Below are 13,611 nucleotides of genomic sequence, written 5' to 3' on the forward strand. Positions count from 1 at the left end.
TTGGTGCTCCAAAGCTTTTATTGGGCCATTTATTTTTCTCAAGTTTTTTTTTTCTTTTTTATTTTTCACTGTGAGCCGTATTATTTCCATCATTGGAAAATTTTAGTTTCAGGGAGTAGCAAAACATTATTGGTTAATTTTAGTTTTGGGCTTAATCTCTCATATAACGATTTTTGTTTATCAATTTTTAGCCTCCATGCACATTTGGTTTCACCTATAATTTAACTCAATAATTTTTTTATTGGTTAGTAATTTTTTTTAAGAGTGTATTGTCTTATTTAAGATATACTTTGACAAGTATATCTTTGGTAATTATTCCCTAGTTCTGGGTTAGATTGATAATTTTTTATTCAGTGTTTCTGGACCTACCATGGAAAGTTGTCGTTACAATAATGATAGCAGATCCATATTTTTTGAAATTAAGTATATAATAGTACGGGAAGCTTGTTGACACTGTAAAACTCCTATTACCAGGTCTCTGTCCAAAAACATCTAATGAGAAACTTTGTTGTTTTTATAAAAATTTATGAATTCAGATTAACTTTGTTTTTTTTTAATATGTAAAATGATATTATTTTATTTATTTTTCATTATGTAAGAGTATGCTATTTTTATTGTTTCATTTTTATCTAATATGCAATTAGTTAATGGGTTTGAACTCGATAAGTTATTTTAACCTGATTCCTGCTCTTTCTTGATAAAAATTTTACGTCCGCCCCTGCTTACCAAGAGTATATACTATTTAGTTTGAATCTATCATTTCTGATTCACTTCTAAATGTTAACAGAATTTAATCAATACAGAGAATATTGAAAGGACAACCAAACAAATTAAACTCTGTTGGCAGTGGCATTGTCAGAAAAGATGAGATGGATGGCATTATTGTGATGTAAAGCATTGTAATGCTTGATTGAAGTTTTTGTTGTGGGGTCATGTTCTATGTTCTGGAAAGTTGTTGGGTCTTTTACATACATCTGATCTGTTCCATTTCCAATTCAGAGAGCATTAACACATCAACTTAAAATGTTGTTTCTGTTGAAGAGGGATGAAAACAAAGCTAAGGATGCAGTTTTAAGTTGTATTATTTATTTTCTTTTATAAAAAGAATGAAGAATATTGTTAACTCCAGCAACTATTTTCTTATTAATTAATTAATTGTTTCTGGCACAAATTAGACCTTTGTAAATATTTTTCTCATTTATAATTAAAATTAGTTAGTGGTGTTCTTGCCCTCTGACCTTAAAAAAAAAAAATTACAAAAAAAGGCATAGTCATTATACACGTTTTATAGGAACAAAGGGGGTTAAATGTCATGAACAATGTCATTAATGATTCACTAATAATGTCGGCAAATTTGACAACAAACAACAACTTGTTATAGATTTTCATGTGTGGCGATAAAGAAATGTAACAGTTAACATACCGGATCAGTATCCACTTTTTTATTTATTAATTTTATTGCTCATCTTCCCTTCAAAATTAGCACCCAAGAAAGAAACCCTGTATTCATAGTATTGCACATGGAAAGCTTCATTCTCAGATAATATTTTTTTTAACCACAAGTGCTCAGTTAAACAGAAAGGAAAAGAGAAAAAAATCCACATTTTAAAAAGAAGTCAAAGTTCATGTTAAAGTAGGGGTGGCAAAAAAAGCTTGTAGCTCATGACTCGATCGTGACTCACATTTGACTCGCTCGCTTACAGCTTGGTCGTTACTTGATCAAGCTATTAACAAACTAGCTCGCCACTAGCTTAGTCCATAATTAACGAGTTCAAACTGGGGCCTAGCTTGCTCACTAGCTCGGTTAGGCATCAATTTGTGAATTTGTATGAATTAGTGTGCATTTTATACTGTCTAACTCGGTTCAGCTCGATTCGAAAAGTTTGTAGAATTTATTTTCTTCTTAAAACAAGATACAGCGAGCTAGCTTGCGAGTTAGCTCGGGCTGACTTGTGATGAGTTCAAACTGAGGTTTTAGCTCAGATATCCTAAGTCCAGCTCGCTCGGCTGTAACTCAGTCAAAAATTAATAAACTGAGTTAGGATTTAACTTGGACTGAGCCAGCTCGTTAACACCCCGGCTGAAGTATTAATGCATACAAATGCCATGTCAGGTACGAAGCATAAAATGTACGAAGCATAAAATGCCATGTCAGGTACGAAGCATAAAATTCCATGCCAGGTACATCACAGTAAAACTTTCAGTTGAAGTATTTAAATTTCATAAAATGCCATCTCCTTTTTTCTTATTACTATGCCAAGATTTTTGTATAAACTTAACAATCATTTTAAAATTCTCCGTGACTTTACAAGATAGTACAAGTTGGATTTATGATTTAGTTGTATTCTAAATAATGTAACTTTTTTTTACTCTTCCAACAATAATTTGGGGCTCAGTATGAAAGTCACAAAGATAAGGCATAGTCGTTAAACGACTTGGGGTGGCAATGAGCTGGCTCGTCACGAGTTGGGTTCAGCTTGAACTCGTTACGAGCTGGTTTGTACGAGTCACAAGCGAGCTGATTTTAGAAGTCCGAGCTAAAATTTCAATTTGAAATCGTCACAAGTTTGATCGAGCTAGCTCGCGAGCTGACGAGTTGGCTCGATGGGTCTGAATAGATTTTGTTTTAAGAAGAAAATAAATTCTATAAATTTTTCAAACCGAGTTGAACTGAGCTGGACCGAGCTGGGCAGTATAAAATGCACACAAATTGATGCCTAGCCAAGCTGGAGAGCAAGCTAGGCCCCAACTTGAACTTGTTAATTATGGATCGAGCTAGTGGCGAGCTGGCTCGTTAATAGTTTGGTCCAGTAACGAGCGAGTCAGATGCAAATCACGATCCAGCCACGAATTTCATTGTTCATTAATGGTTCACTAATGATGTCGGCAAATTTGACAAGAACTTCTTATAGCTTTTCATTCCTTGCGGTAAAGAAATAAATAGTTAAATTTTTTAACAATATATAATTAGAGAATCTAAAAAATTAAATAAATAATTGCTCTAAAATGAGTGAGGAAAATTTTGCTCATTATTAATTTAAACCGATTCCTAATTGACACATAACAATATGGTATCATATGTGAAATGAGATCCGGTGCTCTTCAAACTTCTACTCTCTCCCTGCTATTATCTCTCTCATGTGATTCTCTCTCTCTTTCCTCTTCTTTGAAGAGAGATATAGAGAAGAAATAATAACATGATATTGCTTTTTCTAGCAAGAAAAAAAATGGATACGGATCCATCACATGTGGGGAGGATTTTAGCCAATTTTTAATTGACGCATGACATTCACCTTTCATTTAATCAATGAGTTTAATGGTGTTAATTTCCTCAATAATAAATCACAATTTTATGTTAATAAACATCTTTTTATTTAATTAATTAATTATGTCGTCCGTCTCTTAATTATGAACGATAAGATAAGAGAATAGCAAAAGAAAAAACCTAAAAGAAGCGCTAATACATAAAATTTTTTTTATAAATTTGTATATTTAATCAAATTAAATCACGTAATTAATTTATTTTAACAGAATTTTGTGAGATACAGTTAAAAAAGTTATACTGTTTAAACTCATTAATTAATTAATTAGATGAAAGATGAATAATGACGGATGAAAGAGGGCAGATATGAAGTCTTAAGTACACGCTGGCTTTCTTTAGAACACACAAAACAAATTAATAAAGAGATTAAATTAATGAGCATATCAAATCAAATTTCTACCAAATCGAACAATAGAAATCTCAGTACTGTTCTACCAAATCCAAACACATGGCCTCAATATTAATTAGGTGATTAATTTTGACAGGAACTGAGCATGAACAAACAAACAACTTATCATTAATTAGGGGGTTTCTAGCTATTGCTAATTTTTCTGGTTGGTTCATTGTATTCCTAACAATTGAAGCTCATGTACAAGGAAAAAATTTAAATATATTTCTTTGATATGTGCAACGCTAAAAACTAAAAATGGAAAAACACGCTGGAGAATATATATATATATATATATATATATAAAAGATTTGGCTAATATGCTATGGGTAGCTAAGAGGCCTCCCGTGCTACAGCTCAATATTCGACTTTTCAAAATCCTAACGGTCGATCCGAACCGTTCATCTTGTTCTCCATATTAATATGTGTTTGGAGACCAAATTTTACATTTTTTGGAATTTTTTTACTATTTTTTACTATTTTTTTAGATTTATTGAATATCGCTGTTTTTTATGGTCCAGATTTGTCTGAAAAACAGCGATTTTCAATAAATCTAAAAAAACAGTAAAAAATTTCCAAAAAAATGTAAAATTTGGTTTCCAAGCACATATTAATATGGAGAACAAGATGAACGGTTCGGATCGACCGTTAGGATTTTGAAAAGTCGAATATTGAGCCGTAGCACAGGAGGCCTCTTAGCTACCCATAGCACCGTAGTCAAGTCCTATATATATATATATATATATATATATATATACTAGTAATCGTGTCCGTGCACAGCAATGGGAGCAAATTATGTAGTAGAAAATATTAAGGTCCTTAATAAGGAGGAGAGATAATTTAAATCAAATTTGTAGAGAAAAATAGTTAAATACTACTGGGATCATATGCGGCGCGACCAATGCATACTTAAGTGTTGAAGCTCATAATTTGGAAAATTCATTTATGTGCGATCTGAAAATTCAACGGCTGAGCATCATTCCGAAAAAAAAAACAGTAAATCAGGACCCTTGCAGGATCTAGACATTAAGCTCCTTAATAAGGAGGAGAGATAATACAGCCAAGCCAGTTGATTGATGCAATTCTGCACCTTGTCCTGCCCCAAAGTTGGCTGTAGGACCCCCTGTTGCATTGAGCTTAAATGTACATGAAAATGAGCTCATGAGCCGAGTTGAGTCGGGCTAGATAAAGGTTGAACACAGCTTGTGTCAAAAGTTTAGGGGCAGGTCAATGTTTGTAAGCTTTTAAATTGAGGCACAAACTATTATATGTGGATTAACAATGGCATAGTGGAGCCGGCTCCGTTACGGAGCGACACAATTACGGCATGGAACAACACAGCATCAACACGTGTGACTGTTACATGATGTGACTCGCGTGTCGCGTATTGTGGACATTTTTTAAAAATTTGACACAGCACGTCACGCGAAAGATCTGATCACAGCACGGCACGACACGTGGTCACACAAGTCACGTGTAATTATAACCGTTAGATCTTGATTAAATGGTGAATCTTGAATAAACCAAACTAAATTATGAAAAAAATAATTAAACGTGACAAACGTGACCATGTTTGAATATGGTGTGACATGCATATCGTGGTCACCTTCAACATTTAGATTACAATATATATAACTGTTCACTTAATCACAGCACGGCACCTTTTTTACGTATATATCATTCTATATACAGTACACACTGAAACACTGTATCATTAATATGAGGTCATAAGTTTCAAACCCAGATAGAAAAAATTATTTATTCTAATAACAAATGTATTAAATAGTTTGATGGTTTAACCTCTGACCTCTACTCAAAAAAAAAATATATATATATCAAATCCTAACGAAATTTTAATTATGATTCTCGAACATCATGTTATCTAATAACACCGTTCACTTTATTTCATGATCATTTTAATTACTTGTTTATATATTTACAGATTTGTAAACTTGAACTGAGAACAAAAAAATTTCAATTCATTTTTTACGTACATATCATTCTAAAAACAGTACACAGTGAAACGCTGTGGTTGGCTGATTAAACTATAAAAAAGGACAATTATTAGCTTTTTGAAGGCTATCAATGAAAGCAGGTGCAGAAGCATGTACCATTTCATCTGTCACCTACCTACTCCCACAGTATCTGTTCACTGATTGCACGCCTAATTTGGCTTTTTATTATTTTTTTTTTTTTGTTTTCTTCCTAATTTGTTAGAGATCCTGCACATTCAAAGGAACTGACCCATGTAATTCTCAATTCAAAATTATTTTAACCCTAAATTCTTTAATAGTAATCGGATCCACTCCGCAGTGACTCTGGAGGCAGGAATTTTCTGCACCCCAGGGAGGCAAGAGATCTAGTTCCACATTCAAAACAAAATTTTGCAAACATGTCCTATCAAAATCTCCGAATTCTTTTTAATTATCATTTAGAAAAAATAGATGGAGTCAACATAAGTTAGAAAAAAATAATGTTAATAATTATTGTTTTATGAGACTTTAGATAATGTTAATAATTAGTAAAAATATAAAATATAATTTTTTAAATAAAGAAATACTATGTATGATAGTTTTTGTTATAGTTACGCTATACGCGATAGCTTTTGCTTCATATTGAATACAAATTCTGTATGCAGCAAAAGCAGACAGCGAACTGGTTTCCGTTAGAAATTGTAACATGATATGATATATTGATTTAACAATTAATGGGTCCGGTTAATGGATCACGTTAGAATTTTTAACCCAGTTCGATTGTATAGATTTGATAATTAATGGGTCCTGTTAGAAATTTTTTTTTAGGAAAATCGACAGCAATCAACACAATATTTTAAATTAAAATAATCAGGGTTATATAACTGATTTTTTTTTTACATTTTATTGACTAATTGAACATATAAATATTAAACAAATACAGGGTTTAATATTGATAGATATGGGTCTTTAATTCGATTAAAACATATTTTTAAAGATAAATTCATAATCCGATCCGAATTAATAAACGATTTACTCAAAATTTAAATCCATACCCGAACCGACCAAATCATAGCCCGATAAAACACAAGATGGGTTAGATGGTTGGACAGGTTGAAATAAAATTTAATACATAACAAAAACAAAATTACAAGAATTGAGAGGTTAATAAGATAAATTTAAGTTTTTAGAAATAAATAAAAAACCGTACAAATTAATAATTATGGCCATGCCCTCTTGCTTTCTTTAAACCAAAATTATAGGGCATTTATTATATTTTTCTAATTTCAACAAATTGAATTAAATTGAAAGGGTATTGGCAATGAGAAAGGTGTAGGTCCGATGCCCATCGGACCTAGTTTGGTTCCGATGGGCAGATATACCGTCTAATTTCAGAATTTGTGCGCACAAATATTAAAGTAGACGCGAAAATTCTGACGCGAATGCTAAAATCAATCCAACGGTAAGTGAACCCGTTAGAACCAAAGTAGATCTGATGCCCATCGGACCTACTCTGTTTCCATTGGCAATAGGCTTCTTCTTTTTTTTTAATCAAAATGTGAAGTCGGAGATCTTAGTTGGTTGTCGGTTGATTTACATTCACACCGTACACAAATTAATTAAAAACCATGTTCTGAAAACGACTAACGGTCCATATTTAATTGCTAACTATTCATAGTTTGGAACGGTACGTTTACACATGATGACATGGGGGAAATTATCTATAGAAATTATTAAATTCATTTGTACATAAACAGAAAGAATACTTAATTTCGAACAAATCTAGAAAGATCTGATTCGATGAGTCCGATCCAAATATATGGATCGGACTCAATAGTCCAAATCCATCGATATATATATATATATATAGTTAGGCTGGGGTGCTATGGATAGCATAGTGGCATCTATGCTACGGCTCAATATTTGAGTTTTCAAAATTCAAACAGTCGATCCGAACCGTTCATCTTATTCTCCATATTAATATCTGCTTGGAGACCAAATTTTACATTTTTCTGAAATTTTTTACTATTTATTAAGTATTTTACAAAATTGTTGATCCAACGGTGGCTGCACAAAACAGTAAAACCGTTGGATTAGCGATTTTCAAAGTGGCTTAATAAATAGTAAAAAAATTCAGAAAATTATAAAATTTGGTCTCCAAGCAGATATTAATATGGAGAATAAGATGAACGGTTCGGATCGACCGTTTGGATTTTGAAAACTCGAATATTGAGCCGTAGCATAGAGGCCACTATGCTATCCATAGCACCCCAGCCTAACTCATATATATATATATATATATATATATATATATTTTTAACTGTAAAAATGAGAAATTTGTATATCACATTTCATCATTCTAAATGGATCCAAATAATTTTTTTCTAATTCAATAGAAAAGATGAACGGTAGCTGTCACAGTAATTAACTTAGAATTGGATCTTCATCATTGAGACCGATTCATGTCTTACCTGATTTTCTGTGGCATCTATATTCCGGATTTTTCCATCAACGTCTATTTTTTTTAAAATAAAATATATCGATGGATCTAGACCATTGAGTCTGATCCATATATTTGAATAAGACTCATTAAGCTAGATTTTCTAAATTTGTTGGAAATCAAGTACTCTTTCTGTTTCCGTACGTATGAATTTAATAATTTTTGTACAAACTTCTATCGATAAATCTGGACCATTGAGTTAGATCAATATATTTGGATTGGACTCATTGAGCCAGATCTTTCTAAATTTGTTGGAAATAAATACTCTTTATGTTTTCGTACGTATGAATTTAATAATTTTTGTACAAATTTCTATCGATGAATCTGGACCATTGAGTCCGATCCATATATTTGGATCGAACTCATTGAGCCAGATCTTTCTAAATTTATTGGAAATCAAGTACTTTTTATGTTTCCATATGTATGAATTTAATAATTTATGTATAAATTTCTATCGATGAATCTGGACCATTGAGTCCAATCCATATATTTGGATTAGACTCATTGAGTCAGATCTTTCTAAATTTATTGGAAAGTACTATTTCTGTTTCCGTACGTATGAATTTAATAATTTTTGTAGAAGCTTCTATCGATGAATCTGGACCATTGAGTCTGATCCATATATTTGGATTGGACTCCGTGAGTCAGATCTTTTTAAATTTGTTGAAACTCAAGTACTCTTCTTGTTTTCGTACGTATGAATTTAATAATTTCTATACAAATTTATATTGATGGATCTTGACCATTGAGTCTGATCCATATATTTGAATTGAACTCATTGAGCCAGATCTTTCTAAATTTGTTGGAAATCAAGTACTCTTTTTGTTTCCATACGTATGAATTTTATAATTTCTATACAAATTTCTATCGATGGATCTGGACCTTTGAGTCCGATCTATATATTTGGATCGGACTCGGTGAGCCAGATCTTTCTAAATTAATTGGAAATCAAGTACTCTTTATGTTTATGTACATATGAATTTAATAATTTATGTACATATTTCTATCGATGAATCTAGACCATTAAGTCTGATCCATATATTTGGATCAGACTTATTGAGCCAGATCTTTTTAAATTTGTTGAGAATCAAGTACTCTGTCTTTCTATAAAAATTTCTATTGATGGATCTGAACCTTTGAGTCCGATCTATATATTTGGATTGACTCGATGAACAAGATCTTTCTAAATTTGTTAAAGATTAAGTAATCTTTCCGTTTTCGTAAGTACGTATGAATTTAATAATTTCTATAGATAAAAAAAATCCGACATGGGACCTCCTTTCTTCACGAGCACCACAGGCTTAATTCCTTTTCATAGTTACTATTTTTTGTTTGTATGTTTGACAGTTTGTTGTATTATTTTGATGATTGCTTTCGATTCTTAAAGTCTCTGGGGACGTGGCATTGATGTTAACTTTAATGCAATTGTGTGCTACACATTACCACATATTTTTGGTATGAAAATTATTGATGTAAAATGTTCGAATCTTTAAAAATTTATCGAAAATAAATAAAATTAAAATAATATTATCCGGATGTGTGGAACACACTTCTTAAGTATATTTTGTTTCTTTGATACAATTATAGAAATAATCGATGATAACTCCACAATATCTAACAGTTAAAATTATTAATTTAATAGAATTGAGACAAAATGAAAAAAAAAAGTTAAAAGGAATAATGAATCAAGTAGATTTATATTCTATATTGGAGCAAACAAATAAAGATTTTTTCTTTATAATTTTCTTCCTCGGATACAGAAGAGACAAAGGGTTAAGATCTGGTTTCAACAAAGACAAAACTGTCATGAATCTTTTTTGTATTATTATTTCCCGATTTTTTTATAAATATCAAAAAAAAAAAAAAAAATTACGAAATCTATCCACTGTTTGAGTGAAATTCGAAAAATACCCAATCCAGTTAACCAATAACCGGATTTGCAAAAAACTTCCGGTTAACCATTAACCGGTTACCCATTAACCATTCAAAACAATATATCCGGTTAATGGTTAACCGGAAAGTTGTTTTTTTTTTTTTTAAACAGAAAATTTTAAATTTTTTTATTTTTTGTATTGAAATATTAGAAATGTTGAATATATTTCTTTGAAAATAGATGAAATGCAATATAATTTGATTTATTAGAAAGACTGCAACAAATAACCGGATCAATATTTTTCAGGCCGGATTTTTCGCGGCTGCAAGAAAAATTAATATATTTTTTTATGTGTTATTGGAAAAAAATAAAAATGCTTAAATTCTGAGTTATTGATCCCGGTTCAAAAGTCACTTCTATGTAATTCATAAAATATTGTAATCCTTCTAGGGCATTTAATTTATAAAAAGTTGTATCTATTTTGATAATTCTTTTTTAATAACAATTATTAAATAACTTAAAGGTATTATTTTTTTTTCAAAAATAGACACAACTTTTCATAAATTAAATGTCCTAGAAGGATCACAATATTTTCTAGATTACATAGAAATGACTTTTGAACCGGGATCAATAACTCAGAATCTAAACATTTTTATTTTTTTCCAATAACACATAAATAAATATATTAATTTTTCTTACAGCCGCGAAAAATTCGGCCTGAAAAATATTGATCCGGGTTATTTGTTGCAGTCTTTCTAATAAATCAAATTATATTGTATCTCATATATTTTCAAAGAAATATATTCAACATTTCTAATATTTCAATACAAAAAATAAAAAAATTTAAAATTTTCTGTTTTTTAAAAAAAAAAAACAACAACAACTTTCCGGTTAACCATTAACCGGATATATTGTTTTGAATGGTTAATGGATAACCAGTTAATGGTTAACCGGAAGTTTTTCCCAAATCCGGTTATTGGTTAACCGGATTGGATATTTTTCGAATTTCAATCAGACAGTGGATAAATTTCGTAATATTATATTTTTTTTGGGTATTTATAAAAAAATCGGTATTATTTCCGTTTGTTTATGAAAAAGAGCTGCTTTGATTAATTAGGGTTGTTCGGCAACAAGAGATTAAACCTCTTTAAAACTTAATCCACTTCATTTAGTTTTCTTAACTGCTTAATTTTGCTGAATATCGGTTCCTTAGCTCAGATTAAGAATACCCCATTTAGTTTTCTTTTATCTGGATCTTAATACTCTTTCCGAATCTTAAGGCACCTTTACTCATTTCTTTAGCTTTCTTGACTTTCATCTACGGATTAAGACCGAACATCGGTTCCTTAACGTTCCTTAAGCTCTTAATCTTTCACTTTTAATTCTTTGTTGTTGAACAGCTCCTAAGAACTGAACTACTGTAAAATTATCCGGGCTTAATTTTAATGGAATATGACACAGATTGTAGTTGTTTTTGTACCTTTTTAGAAAAATAAAATCAAAACATGAGACAATAATTCCAAAATTAATAGACAAACTTTTTTCAGTACTTGAACAGGATTTCAAGCTTTCATCTCTCACACGAAGAACATGATCTATCATCATCACCTGAAGTACTATGATCTCATATATATATATATATATATATAGAGTTAGGCTGGGGTGCTATGGATAGCATAGTGGCCTCTATGCTACGGCTCAATATTCGAGTTTTCAAAATCCAAACGGTCGATCCGAACCGTTCATCTTATTCTCCATATTAATATCTGCTTGGAGACCAAATTTTACATTTTTCTGAATTTGTTTACTATTTATTAAGTATTTTACAAAATTGTTGATCCAACGGTGGCTGCACAAAACAGTAAAACCGTTGGATTAGCAATTTTCAAAGTGGCTTAATAAATAGTAAAAAAAATTCATAAAATTATAAAATTTGGTCTCCAAGCATATATTAATATGGAGAATAAGATGAACGGTTCGGATCGACCGTTTGAATTTTGAAAACTCGAATATTGAGCCGTAGCATAGAGGCCACTATGCTATCCATAGCACCCCAGCCTAACTCTATATATATATATTTTTTTTTTTTTTTTTTTTTTTTTGTAAAACAAAATTGAAGGGTATTTATTCTAATTTTCCCATTTCAACATATTAAATTGAATATTTATTGAAGTGAAAGGAATCATTGTAAGCGTGCTCTCTCTGTATGTATAAGCAATGATTTCTCATGATGCATCATTTCATATCATTTCATATTCTCATGATGCATCATTTCATATTCTCATGATGCATCATTTCATCATTTCATATCATTTCTATGTAGATCACATGCCTACAATATAAAATTTTAAATTAAAATTTCTTTTAGGATTATCAAAACTATCGAGAATTTGTACTAAATAATTCCAAATAAAATCGGACAATCTATATTGTCACTTAATTTTACATGCTGCTTTTTTATTAATTTTATCTGAACTAATTTTCTTTTTTGAAATTTTTTTGAATTATTTGTATTTGACATAATGGATTAATTGAACAATATTATTGTCGGTCAGATAAGATTAATCAATTTTAAACATTCTTTGTCAGAGTCAAACCTCTCTTTTTTTGTCTGTATTCTTTGAAAGCTACATATGTGGACATATATTTCTCTATATGCCAATAAAATTCATCTGGTATAAAAACAAAAAGACCTTAAATTCTTAAACAAATGAAACATCCAAAAGGTTCTACTTCTTGCCACAGTATCTGGAATCACGTAGATATATATATTTATATATAGATGGGCTACGGTGAGTTACGAAGTAAAGCGACTATTTTACTTCACGCTCATATTTTGTGATTTTTAAGTTCAAAACGTCGATCCGAACCGTTCATCTTGTTCTCCATATTGAAATGTGCTTGGAGACCAAATTTTACATTTTTTGGAATTTTTTTACTATTTATTAAGCAATTTTGAAAGTCGCTGATCTGATGGTCCAGAAAATTTTACTGTTTTTTACTGTTCACAGCAAAACAGCAATTTTCAAAAATGCTTAATAAATAGTAAAAAAATTTCAAAAAATGTAAAATTTGGTCTCCAAGCACATTTCAATATGGATTAAACATCTAACGGTTCGGATCGGTTGTTTGGACTTTCAAAATAAAAATACGGCGTGAAGTAGAAACGCGTTTTACTTCGCAACTCACCGTAGCCCACCTCATTATATACACCTCTATATATATATATGTAATCTATATATAATATTGTTACAAAGCTTCGAGAGGTGCTACTGTTCCTCTACAATGCCTAACAGAGTGAGAAGAATAAAAATTTGGGATTCAAATCTGCTCCACTCTCCTATTCCTCCATCCGAGCCGTTCAAAATTGATCCGATGACTTCAATTACTTTTTTTTATATCAATATAATCTATTAAAACAAATCAGATATAATTGAAGCCGTACGATCGATTTTGAACGGTTCAGATGAAAAAATAGGAGGGTGCTCCTTTTCTTAAAAAAAGGAGCAGATTTGAATCCAAAAATTTGTATCCTCTGAAAGATTCCCTTTTGAG

Source organism: Carex rostrata, chromosome 7, assembly GCF_964058835.1.
Source record: "Carex rostrata chromosome 7, lpCarRost1.2, whole genome shotgun sequence".
Classification (NCBI taxonomy): Eukaryota; Viridiplantae; Streptophyta; class Magnoliopsida; order Poales; family Cyperaceae; genus Carex; species Carex rostrata.